A 19,322-nucleotide genomic window follows, 5' to 3' on the forward strand; every position below is an offset into this window, starting at 1 on the left:
AAGGGCAATGTGTAGACAGGGATAGATATTCTGAGAACAACTGGTCTAAGTGTGCCCAGGAATGGAGAGAGAGGTCAAGATCCCACTTCTAAACAAGAAATAGGCTCAAGAAGCAGCATGGTCAAAGTGCGAAGGACAATCAGGCCATAGAAACAGATCTACCTGAACCGCGGTGTGTGTGCCAAATCTTCCCGCTGCTGAAACATATGCACGGCTACTAAGAACTCCAGCGCTGGGCCTGAAGAATCTGTGGATGACAAATACACTCAGAAACCTATGAAGGGGGTAAGAATATATCATTTTAGAGAAGGCTTGGTACAGAGCAGTTTGATTGGAAGTTCAAGTTTCTGGAGAAAACACGGAACGTGCATGGGCTGTTGCTTTGCTAAGAGGTGAATTTAACTGGTCATTCTGTAAATTTTTTTTTAATTTGCTGAATTTAACAACTCCTAAAATGCAGCGTGTGAGCCAGGTAAGGAACATGACCCAGAAGGAGTGAATCTGAATGATATTCTATTGCTATACTAAATAATAGCAGAAGCTTGTTTCGCATATGGCACGGTGACAGTTTAGCCAATCCATTAAGGAAGCTAATGTCTGGGCTTTGTAATGGAATACATTTTTCCAAGGACCTTAGCAATATTCACATTGTTGCCTGTGTGGAAAAAATTTGTTTTCCTTTTTGTTCCTTATAAAGGGATGATCTTTCAAACCAGTCCAGTTGGTAACAGCCACTGCCCTCCAAAGTCTCAAACACATCTGCATGTGACATTCCCCAACGTTTTGATCTCTCCCTGCAAGTGCCATCATTAAGTACCAAATTAAACACAAAAGGAGCATTGACAGATATGCCTGTAAGGGGGAAATGCTAGGTTCAATCAAAGCCCAGAGCATCTGAAGGTGTTTCTGGTCCTGTCTTAACAAGAACCATTTTGAAATCTGAATGGCCACTAAAATTTTAAAAAGGGAAAATGTTATTGAAACTCATAGCAGAGGCATATACAAAATATTTCTAAAAGCCAAAATTCCCTTCCCAAATGTTCCTTGGGGTTTCTTTTAAAAGCACTACGAGTAAATATTACGAGGTTTTGTTTTTTTTAATTGTTCCTAATATCTGGAAGTCACAACTCAAGGTTGATTAAAACACTAGTTGTTGGCTGGAAGAAGCTTTTCATCAGTTGGAAATGTTACAGGGAAACTGGCAAAATAAAATGACATAAATCAGCCATATCATTGAGTTACTAATCTGCCCAAGAAAGATTCATGAAAAACCTGTAGTGTGCATGATCTCTCTACTTAGGGAAAAAATGGTGTTCAGATTGCTCAGAATAATAAGATAATGTCTAGTAGAGAGGAGAAACTAAAGTTACAGATTTGCCTTAACTGAAAGATTAGTGCTATGAAGACAATGCAAATTCCAGATATATCTTATGACAGAAATTAACCTAATCAAAAAATTGTTCAAAATTCTTAGTTTGTATTGGCTTTCAATAATAGAAGTTATTCTATCACATTTTTTGATGGAAAGAAATTTAGGTGAGTGCTGCATTCTTTTTGGATAAAATGATAAGTTTCAAGACAAGGACATCCTAATCAATCAATTACTGTATTAAATAAAAAAGGCACAAACTTAAAGGTATAAACCTTTCTGGTTAAAGTTAATATACTAAAATAAACTATTCAATATGAGTGTGAAAAGATTCTACCCTAAAGGAAGGGGCAATGGCAAATAAAGGTAACAGTCAAGCAAGAATTCTGATGAAAGGAAGAAATGAAGACACGAAGGAAGGAAGGAAGGAAGGAAGGAAGGAAGGAAGGAAGGAAGGAAGGAAGGACCACATTACAAAAGGCCATCAGTTTACCATGGACATGACTAAGGCATAAGCAGAAGGGTTGCTTAGCCTGGCATGAGTGGTTCATGCTTGTACTCTTAGCTACTCTGGATGCAGAGATCTGAGGACCGTGGCTGCTCTGAGATAGCTAGGACATACGCATTTACAAGATTCTTATCTTCAATTAATTCCTTCAAAGCCGGAACTAGACCACGTGGCTCAAGTGGCAGAGCACCAGCTGTGAGTGAAAACAGCTGAGTGAGAATATGAGGTCCTGAGTTCAAGCCCCAGTATTGGCATTTTTTTAATGATTTTTTTTAACATGGCCCAAAGTCTAAGTACTCAAAATGATTTAAACGTCTACTGTTCTGTTGAAATGTATAATTTTTATTTTCTTCGTGCGTTCGTGTCATTTGGTCACATAGAGCACTTGAGAGGATGGAGGCAAGGAATGGCACGGTTTCTTCTCTTGAGGCCTCTTCATCCGTTGTAAGATGCTAACCAGGAAATAGCCATGAGCAGCAAATCACTTACATGGTGTATACTTAAGGGCAGAGTCAATTGGTAAACGAAGAGAAACATCATATGAGGGACATCCAGGGGCCTGGAAAGCCTCACAGATTTCACTTGTGCAGTTGAAGCCAATCTTATTCCTTAGCAAGTCATGTCAAGGCACATTCACTAATACATTTGAAGGTCTCCCTGGTGATTCACATTAACACCTAGCCTTGCGCTCCCTCAAGCACTTATCAGCAGCTTACATTTTAACAAAAGCCATAATTTCCTTTAACAGAGCAGGGACCCCTTCCTTACCCAACTTGTCAGTGGAAAGGAACAGAAACATGGTGGAAACATGGCGAGATTGTCCTGGCAGCCATAAATTCAAGTGGGAGCAATGGCTATGATTCTTCTTATTAAGCTAAGGAAGAAACAAGAAATCTTCCTCAAACCATTTCTAGCTGGAATGTAAGTGTTGCCACACAAGCACAAAAAGCCAGCCTGTCAAAAGCATGAGAAAAACAATGTATCTTTCTTCCTTCCCTATGAATGAATAATTTATTGACATTTTACCTGCTGTTCCCAAATGCATGTTTAATGATTCATTGGTTAGTCCCCAAAACATATGCTTGTCATTAAATCACAGGCTCTGTAAGATCATTAACAAGTCCTCTAATAACTGTAAGAATTAAGGAGTAATTGGGTGGCTTAAATTCTTTGTCGCGACAGGAATGCAAGCAGTATTTTCTGTACAAAGGTAATAATTATGTGTTGATCTTCTTTCTCCTAGAACTTCCTGAGCTTCTAACTTTTTCTTTCCTGTATGGAATGTGTTTTAGTTCCCTTAACACCAGTAAAAGTATTGCTCAATTCCATCTATTGAAGTTCCGATTCACTCAGCAAATGTCATTTGTCCCAAATGGCGAGTGTGTGTGTGTGTGTGTGTGTGTGTGTGTGTGTGTGTGTGTGTGTGTCTTAGTTTAACCCTAATATAATCTTTTCAAAATGACTTGCAATTTATATTGCTGGAGCACTGAGTTATTTGTGCTGGGAATTAATGGCTCTGAATGATTGTACCCTGGTTTCAGCATGTGCTCAGCTCTCTGAAATTGTTAGAGCTTCTGAGAAGCCATGATAGCTTTGATTTCCATGAATGATTTTAGTTCTGTTTGACACTCAGCTGAAATGCCTGCTTATACTTTTATTCACTGCGATCTTGATGCTGTAGTAGGCTGAACAGGTCCAGATCTCTCTTGTACCTATTGCTTTATCTGACAGGGTAAATTTGCTATGGGAGGGGGGTAAATATTAGATGCTAAAATGAGATATTTCTTCTTGCTATTGTTTCCAACTTCAAAATTGAGGTATGTCTGCCATAAAATCAGGCCTGTTCATATTTGCAATCTCTCTCTGTCCTTAAATGATTGCAATATTGATTCAGTGCTCTCACCAACGTCATTAACTCAGTCCAGCTCTTTCTAAAGTGTGTCCACGAGTCTGCACTCAAGGTTGGGTGTCCCTAGATGGCACATTCCTGTCACTCCAGCTGACAAGCTCAATCAACTAAAAGCTCCAGAAACATGTGTACTTAGATTTGGGCTCAAGAATGAAAAATAAGGTTAATCCATAGTTTCTTTATCCCTGGTCCTCAAGGTCCTGATACAGTGTCCTCATAATTTCAAGTTGTTAAAATGAAATAAAATTTAGAATGTGGGTGTGAAAATGCCAACTGGCGCCAGTAAACGCAGTAATGGCCCTTCTCAGTTCACTATCTGTACACATGGCGGGGACAGAGTTCCCTTCCTGACGTGACTTTACCACTCTGTTATGGCCACTTCCCTGATGAAAATAAGGAAGCTCTTACTGAGAAAGAGGAGCCCCTTAAACCAAAGCACTATGAGATAAGCAGCGTAGATAGAGAAAGGAAGTGAGCCATCACTGCAATGCAATACTGAACTACTCGGGGTGCAATAAAGACGTGTAGACATTCCACGTGACTATGTCATGTCATTCGACTCTTCAATTATTGTTCAGATAAAAAGCCATTTTTATCTTGCCATAGGCCATGATGGAAAAGTCAGTGTGATGCTAACTTGCTCCCAGAAGAGAAATGTTAAGAAACAACATGATTTTTTTTTTATTAAAGGGAAGATCACCTATGAAAAGGAAGATTTCTTGCAACATTTTGTCGTCTGTGGGTATCTATCCTTACTAGCCTAGGGAAGAGAATAAAGTTCTGATTTTCTGCTGATGTCATGTTATTTTCCACAGACAGTACAATGCAGCAGCACACAGTTCCACTTGGATACAAAACTGTTGAAAAACAAGAAAATGGGGTTATTTAGAAACATTGTAATATTTTTCAGGTATGAGATATGAATTCTTCTGTCTAGATTTTCTTCAAAAGGTCATTTTGGCCAAAGCCAACCATCTCTGAAGTTCCCTTAAGCCATCTGGATCACAAATTTTGTCGTGCTGTAGCTGTGACAGTTTAGATTCATTGCCAAACTGTTAATATCATTATCTAAACACAAAACTCGTACCTTCCCATTATGAAAAGCTACTACAGATGTATGTGGATTTCTAAAAAAGTTGGTATCTACATGCTTTTTATATTAGAAGACCATGTGAAAACACAATTAATCTGATGAATGCTGTTAATTATTTTAACTTTTTCTATTAGGTACAAAAATGTTCATAAAATTATTCTCTCTATAACTTACCAAGATTTATCAGCTTGTGTAATTTTTATAATCAGATGTCTGGTTTTCTAATTAAAGTTTTGTCAAAGAAATATGAATTGTGTGGCTCCTTCCTTCCTTGAAGTCATATGGCTGAAATGCCAGCAGAGCTTCCGGGGTTTCTCTCCTGTTCTCTGTGGTGGGGAATGGGGGTCCCTACGGAGTCCTGCTACTGGGAGAAGAATGAAAAAGAAGGATGAGAAACCATGAGGGACGTGCTAGAGGGAGGACTTTGGAGTAATTAGAAGCTTGGGGACCCAGGCATGCTCGGTTAAATGTTCCTTTTCTACACCAGACCCAGGCTTGTCATCTCAGTGACTCAGGAAGCCAGGCCACAAAGATCACAGGGTCTTATCTACATCAGTCAATTGAACCTGTTGACGATGTATGGCTCTCAACTACATGGGAGGCCATAGGTAGGAGGATCACAGTCCAGAGTCACCTCATGGGGGGAGAAAAATACTACATGGCTCATGCCTGTAATCCTAGCTACTCAGGAGGCTGAGATCTGAGATCATGGTTCAAAGTCAGCCTGGGCACAAAAGACCATGAGAATCTTGTCTCCAATTAACCACTAGAAAACCAGAAGTGGCACTGTGGCTCAAGGGTAGGGTGGTAGCCTTAAACTGAAGAGCTCAGGGACAACACCCAGGCCCACAGTTCAAGCCCCATGACCTACAAAAAAAAGAAGAAGAAAAGAAAAGAAATAAAGGACTGGGAATGTGGCTTAGATGCAGCTTGCCTGCTAACTCGAGAAAAGATGTGGCACCGAGTTAATAACTGCATCATCAGGAAAAAAAACAAGCTATTTTTCTGATGTACTGTCAGATCAAAGTATTGATGTGACACCCTTAGCATTTTCAATAACATCCAATGTGATAAATCTCTTCATCTTGCAAGACTTGCTTATTCTAATCCAACCTCTTCTCCCTAAGTGCTTCAGGAAGATAATTGTTGCATCTGAGAATGAGGAGACCCTAGGAAATGAGAACGACAGAAACAACCATGAAAAGAAGCCCTCCACTTCATACTTTGCAATGCCATTGACAAATCGCAGAAGGTGTTATCAGATATAAGACTTTTCTTTTCCAGACAGTCGACCATACCTACTTACAGGGAGAAAACTGTATAAAAAAATGAGGAGAGTGGGTTACATTTGTCTTACCATAACCCCATATTTTAGGCTGGTTGTAATAATTTCCTTAGAAATGAGGTAACAGAGAAAAGGGAATAACACTGCCTACTGAGAGAAAGCAAGAAAGAAAGAAAGAAAGAAAGAAAGAAAGAAAGAAAGAAAGAAAGAAAGAAAGAGAAAGAAAGAAAGAGAAAGAAAGAAAGAGAGAGAGAAAGAAAGAAAGAGAGAGAGAAAGAAAGAAAGAGAGAGACAGAAAGAAAGAGAGAGAGAAAGAAAGAAAGAGAGAAAGAAAGATGTCAAAAGTGTTATTCGATAAAGTTGCAATTTTAGCTTGTTTGCTGAAATACGGATCAAGCAGTAAAGAAAACCCCTAACATCTCAAAGTCATCCCAATATGTTAATTTTTAAAAGTCATCTCAATATGTTAATTTTTAAAAGTCATCTCAATATGTTAATTAAAAAAAACACACATCCGACATGGGCATTCAATAAGTATGTAAATGATGTGTTCTAAGCATCAGATTGCAGGGAGCATTTTAGGTAATATTACCAAAATCTTCTTTATAGATTCCTTGGGCCCCACACCTTCCCATGGTCAGGACAACAGCCAGTGCATAGGAAAGAAGCTTGACGAAGGGAGGACTTCGGCTCTCTAGAGTGGAACATGACTCTATATCTCCATTATCGCCTCAGAACCCCTGAACCTGCTACTTACAACAACGCAGACAGTGGCCCTGAACCCCACCAGAGAAGAAACTAAAAAACAGAGGCATAAAAATGTCAAAGACTCAAACATTAAGGAATACAACACACCACACACACATACGCACTAACTTACCAGAAACATAACTTTCCTTGTACACTGAGGAGAAACACTTGCCAAAATATAGTTAGGCTAACAGAACTAAATAAAGATCTGAGAAGGCAAGCTGCAAGTCCCTTTTGTAATATTTATAAGAAATAAATAGGCCAGGGCTACTTGAGGTGACTGGCAGTATTGTTTCTGGAGATGAAATAGCTTTTTACAAATCACTGAAATAGAAGCCGTGGGCCGCTTCCAATGCCAAGAGTGTAGGACACATTGGAATGCTCAACAGTGAGAGAAAATGACTGGGAGCAGTTAGACTAATACACACACAAAAATAGACCATGGCTCAGGAAAAATAGAGCAGTGACACACAGAAGTGTGGAAGAAAATAATAGATCTGAGCCAGTGAGCCCGAAATATGAAGCACTGGCTCATTCCGAGTTCTAGTGCTGATAAGTGCTTGAAAGGGCATTTGGTGGTATTTCTAAAAGCAGGAACTCATTATCACCCTGCTTGGAGAGCAAAAGCAGATAGGTAGAGGATGCTTTTTGATACAAACCAAGGTTTCCAAATACTTCTCTATAGAATCTTTTCTTTAAAGGCCAATGTAGCAATAGGATGTGAACACAATACCTCTGTAGCCTGGAATCCATTAGTCCCAATGCATTATTTTTTGACACTTCAGTCACTCAGACGATTTTTGACAACCATTGGTAAGTGGAGGAGCAGAAGTGGCCCTTAGTTCTGGGCTGAATGATAACATTTTAGCCTTGTGTATAAAAATAATGAATTTGTTCCATCAATGGCGTGTAGCGCCCCTGCCTTTCTTCTCTTGATGCAGCACATCGAGCTTCTGTACGTGTCACACACGAAAGCCACCCTACCCTTAGGCTTGCTGACTGAACCGGGCCCAGCAATGGAAACTCTTCCCCCATCTCTCCCCAGCTCTACAGGATTAACAATCTAACCTGCAGTTCTAAGCTGCAGTTCTTTCCTTTTTTCATATATCTTTTATTGTAATTAATAGAAGGGTTACATTATATTCACCAGATAGAAGGTGCATTACTTCCCATACATTGATACCCTTTCTCATGTCTTGGTCCCCATTTCCATCCCCCGACCCCAGCCCCTCATCTTGTTTTCCCCCTTCCCTATCCTATTTCAAATAAGCATATATACAATATATCAGATAACAAGGTAAAACACTGTAACATATGAGATAACCAAGAGATGAGAGACAACATAGTACATTAAGGACAACAATCCCTCATTATATGAGCTGCAGTTCTTTCTACAGATACCTACCTTCTGCTGCCCAGTGTCCCATCATGGAAGGATGGCTTTCTAGTGAGGTGATACACTCTCATTTCAGACCAGCAGTAGAAATGTCATCCTTCTCTCTGACATTGACTCTTCAGTCAAAACCAGAATGAATCCCACCAATTCGTAGCTTTCTTCTTTCCAAATAGCATTTTCTTCTTATAAACGTTTTCTTACAGGTAGCAGTTTAGTATGCTGTGTACAAGATATTGAGGGTAGAAAGAAGACATATCTCCACAAGGGCCCATCAGATCAGATAAGAAACAGCAAGGCAAAAGGAAATGGCAACAGAATTCCTGAAGCTTGAATGGAGATGAAAATTCAGTCATTCATTGAGGAGACAAACTTACACTGAAAGCCAGGAATGCAAAGGAAATATCTAGTAAAAACCACTTTAATGTTTTAAGACCACAAAACCCTAGAAAATCCCGTGGATTGAGAGGACAGGTGATGTGGAGGTTCTTGTCTGGTGATCACAAGTGAGTCTCTGGCTTGCTCCAGGGTGCCGCCTCTTCCCTCTGCTCCAGGCAGAAGAAGCTGAGTAAAGGAGCCGCCTCAGGGCCCAGGACCCACACTGGGTTTAGAAACAGTCTGTTAGATGAGAGAGAAGGCCTCCAGAGGGCAGAGAGACAAGAAGGTGGAAATGGAGGGAAAGGTATACAAGTGAGGACTCTAGGGAGAGCAGGAAGCCTGAAGAGCACAGAGAGTGGCCCGGAGGAAGTGTTCACACGAGATCCCTGCCAAGACTGCCTTTTTAAGGCCTTATTCTCTTCCGAGAAAAAAAAAAAGGAAATAAAAATGCAAAGAGGAAAGGGTGTACATCAGAACTACCAGATCATGTCCCCAGCTTTTGATTCATGTTTCAAGGTATCCGCTAGAGCACGTGATCAAAACAATTTATTCAACTGCCACCTGAGCCAATGCTGCACTGTTGTGAATAGAAGGCAAGCACTCTACTACTAGGCCAAAGTCCTGGTCTCCACCCGTACTCTTTAACATACATATAGCCAAGGTCATAGAGGTCACCGCAAGTGGCCAGAGTAACAGACAGATAAGTAGGAGAAAGCTAATGGAGTACCTACTTTGTGTTTTGAATACGAGCTAAAAACTAGTCTTGTTTTATTTAAACCATCACCATTGGCTTTTCTCCTAAACTCATCTAAGAGATTCTGAAGCCAGTTGGAAGGTAACATCTAAAATTGAACTAAAAAATAAAATCTTGGGAAGGACATTTTTGCTGTACATCTGAAATCGTATTTTAAAAGATTTTGCTCTTCTAGTATTAGGGTTATTGTGGGAGAAAGAAAGATTGGTTAGGATGAGTCTTAAAAGTTGCATCTCCTGCCTAGTAGGCAATTTTGCTTTCTTCAGCATTTCTATGAGTTTAGTTTGGGATTCTGCCAAACAGCATTTGCTGAGAATGCCCAGTTTGTTATTAGAACCAATCTCAGGCCCCCTCTCATCCAGTCCTATTTTCCATTAAACTTGATCTTGAAGAAATATTGCATTTGACTTGTCCAGAGGGAAGGCGATGAGAATGGCCTTCTCCTCCTTAGTCAGCTCTGCTTAATCAGAGGAATTTCACACCAAGACAAACCTGTGACATAATGACTGACTAAAGCCTGAAGTCAGCCAGAGGAGGTTTGCTGAGGCTGTGGCTACAGCAGCTGCTTTGTGGTGCTGGAAATGCGAATGTACTATTGTAAATAGATTTTCCTAAAACATCCCTTCCCATGTTGCCTAGCAAGATGAGGTCACTTTCCCATTGCTGCATCTCAGTTTGTACCTGAGACTGAGAAAATACATCTATTTTAGTTGTGATTGTATTTCACCTCCAACTTGATCTTCAAATGATATAATGTACATGTATAACTTGTATTTTAAAATTAGAAAAACCAAGAAGGTTGTCTTTTTATATGTTTAATAGAAGACACTTTTAATCACTTATTATCTGGCATCTAGCAGAAAAAGAGCTCAGTAAAATATGCATAGAGAGAAACAAAAAAAAATTTTTTTTGAACTTAGTGCCCGGGGACTGACCCTGAGTTCTTGCTCAAGGTTAGTACTGTACCACTTTGAGCCACTGCTCAACTTCCCATCATTCGATGGTTAATTGGAGATAAGAATGTCACAGGGACTTTTCTGCCTGGGCTGGCTTTGAACCATAATCCTCAGATCTCAGCTTCCTGAGTAGCTAGAATTACAGGCATGAGCCACCAGCAACCTGCTTGAAACAATTTTTTTTTGTCAGTTGTGGGACCTGAACTCTAGGCCTGGGTGAGCTCTTCAGCTCACAGCTACCGCCCTACCCCTTGGCCTGGGCATTGTCTCTGAGCTCTTCAGCTCAAGGCTACCACTTCTGGTTTGCTGGTGATTAATTGAAGATAAGAGTCTCCCGGATGTTTTAGTGCCTGGGCTGGCTTTGAACTGCATCCTCAGATCTCAGCCTCCTGAGTAGCTAGGATTACAGGCATGAGCCACTGTGCCCAGCTTGGACACAAAATTTTGTTAATGTTCTATGATTTTTACCCCTTAGCATAAATACTAAGAAGGTACCTTTTCCTGATTATTGACAGATTTTCAAATATAAAAGAAAATGAACAGTATGATCTGTTAGGATTTTACAAAGGCCATCCAAGTTTCCTTTAAGGAGAGCTAGATGTTTCTGTCTGATTATTTTTTGGACCTGCTCTCTCCTGGGGGTTGAATTCAGGGCATCCCCTTTGCCAGGCAAGCCATCCAGCCCTGGAACCAGACCTCTATCCCTGCTGGATTTACCTGCTTTTTTGGATAGGGGATCATGCTTTTTGCTCTAGAATTTAGCCCATTGACCACTGAATTCTTGAACAGATCCAGTTTTCTCCATTCAGAAAGTGCAGTGTCCTAACCACACTTAAGAAGGAAGCTTAGGATGATGGTGAGGAAGGAAGCTGCCCTGCCCTACCTTGGTGGATGAAGACCCAGAATGTGCTTAAATGGCACAAACATTTAGGAAATGGTATGAGTGCAAGAGACGGTGTACATTTCCTTTATATTTTAATGATCCATGGCCTGCTAACAATGTATTAAAAAAAAAGAGGCACTTAAGGGAATTCAAGTATTCCTGGAAATAAGAACTGCTCACTCACTTGAAGTAGGCCATCCATGCCGAACTGACTGGAGGCCTCAGAGGGCACTGGGTTCAAAATCAAAGTGGAGAGAAGAAACTTGTCCTAGTTTCTATCAGTGCATGTGTGTGGCTGAGATTTTTTTCATTCCAATGTCATATGGGAGGTCCAAGGTTTGGGGTGAGGCAATATGGCTCAGGGAGGGCCCTTCCAGGCACTGGCAGTAAATGGCTGGGTCCAAAAGTGGCTCTACCACTTACCAAACAAGCGTGTGATGAACTCTCATTTTTCTCACCTGTACAATAAGTTATAACAGCCGTTTATACTTCAGAACTTTACATGCACATACATTCAGATATATATATATATTACATATTATATATGGCTACTAAGGATTGAGTCTTAAAGTATTTTAGTCTCTAGCTTTCACTAAGGTGTTAACAAATATTTATTGAAGTTATTTGTCCTCAACTGTCATTTGATGTGGACTTGAAAGACATGAACTAGTAGTAAGAGCTGATGTCTTCATTAGCATCAAGCACTTAGAACACAAGCTTAAACTACACATGTCTTGGGATCAGCAAAACAGTTTTATTTTCTTCAACAGCTCATAAGGAGACTCGTTTGTCTGTAGCATGCTGCTGGCAGCTGTTAGACTGAGCAGACTAACTGCCTGTATGCTGGGGACAATCAAAAGTAAAGGCACAGGCCTGACATAAATCTCTTCACCAGAAGCCTCATTCTCACTGGCCCCAGTTTCGGCAATCCAGGAGACTGAATGTGGAAAACAGGAGACTCTTGATCCTAGAAGCTTGCACAGGACAAAGTCTTTCTGTTCACAGACATTGGGTCATGACACGTGCCCTGTAAAACTCATTAGATTCAACACGGAAGATTGGGAGCTGTTTGACTTGGGAGTTACTGTTCGCTTGTTTGCTTGGTGCTGTGGCTGCAGTAGAGCAGAGCTAGCTTTTGTTTTCAGTAGTCTTTGGAAAAGAACCCCACTGTGTGTGGCAATATTCCCAAAGGTTTTAAACTATAACTGCCCCTCTTCTGTGTGTCAGGGTTAATGCCTCTTCTCCCCTCTCGGTTCTTCCTTTCACGCTTGTGACATACAGAAGCGCAAACACATGTTCTCGTGTCCCCTCTGTTTAGGTTGGGTTGGTTTTTCCTCATTTCTCTAATACTTTCTCTCGTGCTTTTGTGTGTGTCTTCCTTACATGCCTGTGATGAAGGATTGAATTGTTTGCTGGGGTGATAGTGCTACTGGTCACTTGACCCCTTTAACCTTTGGGGGTCCCTGGTTGAAACATACCATGTTTGATGTTGACACGTAACAATAAATGGGAGAACCAATTGTTCTAGCTAGAGAATGTTGCTAAGAAGAAGGGAGAAAGGGTAACGTAGAATATTTATTGGTTGCTCTACTTTCTGGAGTATGACCTTGGAACATTTCCTCTTGTTTAGACAAGGAAGTCTGTGACATAACTCATAAAGATATTCTTGGTTACTTGGAAAATTCCCAGCACCACGAAATGTTCAGAAATGTTCCTAGCCAGTAAACATTTATACCTAAGCCTGTGGAGGTCAGAAAAGTCCACACAAATCACTATTATGGGTAAATGGAGAATTACTGAACGATGCAATTTGGCTGGTTCCTTTAATGTAAGGAACCCTATTTTAAATCCATCAAAGTCTCACATTTATTACCCACTGAGTTCCTGAATCTTCGGATTTAAAATAAACAATACCGACAAAACCAAAATGATTCAGAATGCCAGTGCAATATATTTTCTTTATTGAAAAACAATGTACTTGAATAACACAGCTGTGGCTTGAAAAGAAAAGGGAGAGAAATTATTTTAAGCATGTGGATCAAGAGAAACTGACAGAGATGGAAAGGATTAGCCAAGTGTTCACAACACAGTAGTTCAAAGTGTCCTTCAGTTCATATGCAACTGGACCGGAACCACTGAGTCAAACATCTGCACATGGTCAAAGAGAGTTCTTACACATTCTGTGTACAAGTTGACTGGACAGATTATGTTTCTACAAGTGTCCCAGATAGTATTTAAATTCTAACCATCTACAAGAAGAATTAACTGGTGGCGGTTTCTAGGACATGTTTACAACATTAGAAGCATCAGGTTCTACAGCTAACACAGTGAATGAAAAGCCTTCCCATTGCGTAGGACGCCATTGGCATCTCAGGATCACCATTTATTTTAGTCATCTGTGAAAGTTGAAGAGGGAACACTTACTCTACGTTGTACACTCGGGGTTACACTTGAACATCAACACTTCTCAAGCTTCAAAAGAATAAACACGAGTAAGCCACTACGTTCTTTGTCAGCATGTTTCAAAACATACACTGGAGCTTGCCACTTATTTCTGAAGCCCGGGTGAACAGGCGTGGGGGTTTCTCGGCCTCCCAACAGAGGTGCACCATTTCTCTCCACAGTCACCACCATTATCGTGACTCTCCATCCATAACATGGGTGCTAGCAAATCGGGAACTGCTCTGTTTAAGAAAACAACAACATTTTTGAGGTGCATCCTGTCCACTGATTCCAGCTCCTGTTCAACACTCTCCTACGTTAACGATTCACAGACTCAGAACCATGTATCTGGAGGACAGTCCCTGAACCACGCTCTCTAAGCCTACACTTGTGTATCTGCTTACTGAAGTGCATCTCAGCAATAGAAACAATTAGAGTGCAGGTGTGGAGAGAGGGCTGTTTAGTCTTTGATAGCTCAGCAAGTCAGTCAAATGTGTGTCAACTACAGAGAGAACCTGAAGTTGAAAGCCCAGTGGGAAAGGGCTTCAAGAACAGTGCCTAAGCTGAGTGAAACATACAACCAGAATGGTTCCAAGCTGGATCCCGTACCACTACAAATTGCACACCAACTTTGTAGGTGAAACGGACAACTATAAGAGGGCCTATGTCCCACTCCTGAGAACTCCAGATAGAATGCAATTATTACTCACCACACAAAACTTCTGACGAGAGTTAGATCTGTTTGACTCGGGCATACACATGCGTATATTAAGATGTAGATACACACACCAATATATGATATTTAAATGATGGATGGATATGTAGATGCATTTAGATAGATAGATAGATAGATAGATAGATAGATAGATAGATAGATAGATAGATAGATTTCAATTTTCCCACAAAGTGGACAGACATATTATACAGCACTAATGGCATTTGTTCGTTTGCTTGGAATGATGTGCTCATTCCCCATAGTGTTTTAAGTGAGCTCTCTCATCTCTGCATGGATTGCAGAGGTGCAGCTGTGAGCAAGTCCAGAAATCAGGCAGGTAGGCCCAGCCCATCCACAGTGCATGCCTTCCAGGAATATCTCACACAGAATGCACACCACACATGTCCTTCACCACGCCAAGACTGATTTTATCAGTCTGCTCATGGGTGCTTTATATATATATATATATATATATATATATATATATATATATATATATATATATATCTCAAGACTTCATGCTTGCAGGTCCTCCACCACTTCAGCCTCAGCCATTTTGCTTTCACTACCTTTCAGACAGGGTCTCATGCTTTTTGGCCCAGGCAAGCCACCGATCACCATCTTCCTAGCTAGATCTCCCACCTAGCTGGGATTACAGAAGTATGATACATGCCTGAGTCTTCTTTGAGACAGGGGACCAGTAACATTTGAGGGAGAAGGTCTAACTTGACTTTAATCTATAATCCTCCTTTTACCTACCAACTAGCTTGTAAGTAAAGACCGTAACTCTTCAGCTTGACTTCCCCCACCCACCACAGCTGCCTGCCCACAAAGATGTATACTAAATTACTATAATGACCAGCATTGCCCTAAGGTGAAGGACCACCAGTGACTGGCGGGTACCATTGGGTCTCTCTGTTGTGTCTGGTTCAGGAAATGTGGACAAGGGCTGAAAGAGGTTGAATGTGTCATATCTAGAATCTTCCATCGCACTGATGTTCTAGAAATACATCCTGACAAAGGATATATCCTATCTGTTCTTCACCACTGCTTAACCCCAAACCTTTCAGCTAGATTCTTCTATACTAAGATTAAACTCACCCAAAAAAGGTAATTCAGGTGATTTATGATTCTACTGAAAAGTCTCAAGCATTGTGAGATTATCTGCTTATCTGGTTTTGCCTCATAGGTTTGTCTCTTTAAAATAAAGATAAATTCTTTTCATATTGCCCTGTGAATGAATAAGGAATCAAGTAGAAAAATGCATATAATAATATTACTGAAATAATACTGGAAGGGAAGTAATTATGTTTGCATTTTCACATCTGTGCAATAACATTCTAATGGTTCCAGGAAGACTGAGTTACTGTTGTAATTTGAAAACTCCAAGAAAAGAACACTTAAGAAAGAACTTAAAAAAAAATTCTTCCTACTATTTCTGTGGTATCATTATTGGTTTTAGAGTGTACTGAAATCTGTGCTTATCTGCTATATATACCTATACATATATATACACATTTTCTGTACTATATATACATGTGCATTGCAAATATACATTTTCTGTGTTATATATACACATTCATATAGAGAGAAATATATATATATATACTTCTCTCTACAAATATTATATATATACATTTCTGATAAATTTACATTATAACCCAGTCCACTGGGGAGGTTATCCCTTTCTAGCAACAATTCATTTTGCCACTTTAAATATTTGCCATCTGTGTCACGCTGTCTCTGGAAGAAGAACTGGAAATGTTATTATAGGACAAATAGGAAATCTTGAATGGCAAATTTCTCCAGAACAGCACGATGGTAACATAGAGCAGTAGCTAGAGTACAACAGAGCTTGTTCCACGCCGCCAGGCCGCCCAGGCCCCCTGCAACTTCCCTCCCACTGCCCCCTCCTCTCTCATGGCTGAAACCGGAGGCCACCTGGGGAGACCCAGTATCAGAGGCTCGTGCCTGGGGCCTCATATGCCACACAAGTGCTTTGCTTTGGAGACTGCTGTTGCTTATGGCAGCCCTACTCCTTTCTCCCACTTTTGAACATTATTATTAAGAATCTATATGTTTAGGACAAACCAGATCCATGCATTATAGTATTATATCAACAAAAATATTTTAAGGAGTTTTATCATCTCCGTTTCTGAATAAGTAAACAAAAACTTGAAGAGATTATTTTTCTGTGGCCACATTATCAAATTAGAAGAACATCTAGCGTGTGATCATTGTTTCACGCTTGTTACTGTACTTCCTGGTGTTTTTTTCATTCTAGGCTTTAATTCTACAACTTTTTAAATTACGAGAGTAGGTTTAATAGAAAATAGGATCCCAATGCTTTACTCTGTGCCTTTCCTGCTTTAATCAGTCCAGAGACATGTCTTTAATCACCTGCAATGAATAACGGTTTATTATATAATTCCGTGGTCCAGATATACACAGGCCTGAAATCTAGTGAATTACCCTGGGTAATTATAGCATGTGGGGAGAGGAAAAAAGAGCCTATCACATTTGCTTACCTTGACCTACTTTAAAGAAGCGATAATGTTCTTTATTGCAGCCGTGCATCCAAATGTTCCCATCTCCACACAAGCATATCTCAGCCAGAATAAATGTCCAGTTCATCACAGTCGTTTGGTTTTTGCCTTGCAAAAAGCTCTGAGAATGCTGGTGTTTAATTCTCTGTAGCTATTACAAAACTGTCCAGCTTCTCATGATACATCAGAAAATAACTGCATTAATTCTTGGTAACTGTTTGCATAATTTTGTACTCGGAGGATAAACACCTAACAGGTCATCTAGAAACCAATATTCTGTGACCTAGACCAGGAAATGTGGAAAGGACAGCTAACAGCAGCTTTTCTGGTATTCCATCCAGTTCTCTATGCAGCCACATCATGGGAACTGCCAATAAAAACAAAAGTCTACCCAGTGGGTTGGCAGAAACACCACCCCTCCCTTCCCACATCACACGGCAAATAGACGGGAGCCTCCCAAATCAGGGTAGTTGTGCCTGGGCCATGGGACAAGCAGTGGGAGGGCTTGCCGTGGTCTGAAGGACTGACCCTAAAACACACAAAACGCCACAGAGAAGCCAAGGACAGCACCAGAACCTGCCTTTACCATATTGCCAAAGAGCCACAGCACAGGCCAAGTCAAGCTGGGTTAGTTCAGGTCCCTCCCCCTCCTAGTCCCACAGTTGGGGTTTTATATGGATTTATCATTCCTGCACTGTGGACAGCCCGACGTAAGTAATTCAGTCTGAATTCTAGCTCTGTGGCGAACTTGTGACTTTGGGCAGGACATGTATACTTGCTGTGTTTAGTTGCTGGAAATTTTTTTCCCTTTGCTTTCTCCATAGCATTGGAAAACTGAAGACAACAACGGAGAAAATAAGCTAACCATGACAATGCACAATAAAAACAAGAGAATCAAGACACCTTGGACCCATAAATTGACATGTTGAATTGAAACCCCTCTATAAGACTAATTAAGGATGCATTTTTAATTCATTTGAAGAATAAAAACAGAGACTCTTATTATTCAAGAAAATCCTTAGCCTAGTACCTAACCAAGTGTGTTTGTCCTGCTGGGCCTCTTGTTTCTATAAGCAACATGGAGAGTGCAGGACCCATCAACTGCTGCCCACGACCCCCTTCCAAAACTGGTGTGCTGTGGAAAACTCAGGGGCAGAGGCCACCAACCTGGTAAAGCTTGCACCTTCTCACCTGCTAGGTGACTTTGTCAAGTTATTTTAAGTTTGTGAGTCTCAATTTCCTCTTCTGGAAATGGAGGAATACATTCATATGTAAATCCCACCTCCAAAGGTTTTTTTTTAAAGACCTAAAAGAAGGGACCCATTTAAACCCAGGAAACCTGGCACACCATGAGCGCCTGAGGGATGTTATAAATAGTGTCTCCTAAAATGTCCTTGCCAGGCACCAATACCAGATGCTACTTCTAGCTACTGAGAAGGCAGAGCCCTAGAGGAACATGGTTCAAATACAGCATTGGCAGGAAAAAAATCTGTAAGATTTCATCTCTGTTTTACTGGTAAAATGCTGGGCTGGAGGCATAGCTCAAATGGTTTAGTGCCCACTATGGGCTAGAAAGCTGAGAAAGTGTGAAAAGCCCTGAGTTCAAACCCTGGCATCAACACACATACACACACACACACACACACACACACACGCACACGCACACGCACACGCACACGCACGCACATGCACATGGACACACACCCACACACAAAATCTGTCAGATGAGGTAAATAAAATCTAAATACAAAGAGATAAAGTTCAGGTTAAAATAAGATATTTGCCAACCTTTGTTCACATAAAAAGACTGAGTCTTTAAAGGAAAGAGATGGGAGTCTAACATTTGCCCAAGGGATTGGAAAGTAAGAACCCTTTTCTGTTGCTTGATAGGGTTTCTAGGCATCATGCTTTTGGAAAGCTTGTTCCCACAAATCAGACATTGATGACATCTGATGACATCCCAGGATGTTGCTTTCTTCAACATATCAGAGGAAGAAGCTGGATGAGTGACAATTTGCATGAAGATAGGCTAGGGGTTGGTCAGTGCTAAAACTGGGATCTAGATAGGCGTCCACTGTGTGATTCATCATCTTTTGCACCTATTTGACTTTTTCCTCGTGAAGTTTTGCTAACATATTAAGCAAACCAGAAAATAATGCCATGCATGAATGTACATGATATCACTGAGTACACAAAGCAATCTAAGGAAACTGGTTGTTCTCCTGAGGTTCACACCCCTGCAAACAAAGGCAAATTATCTCTGTGCCTCAGAAGCAAGTGGTGAACTGTGGTCACAGCCGTCCGGGAGCAGTGAGCTGGGCAGTTCACAAGCAAGTCCCAT

Source organism: Megascapheus bottae, chromosome 22 (assembly GCF_031878675.1).
Source record: "Megascapheus bottae isolate mThoBot1 chromosome 22, mThoBot2.hap1, whole genome shotgun sequence".
Classification (NCBI taxonomy): domain Eukaryota; kingdom Metazoa; phylum Chordata; class Mammalia; order Rodentia; family Geomyidae; genus Megascapheus; species Megascapheus bottae.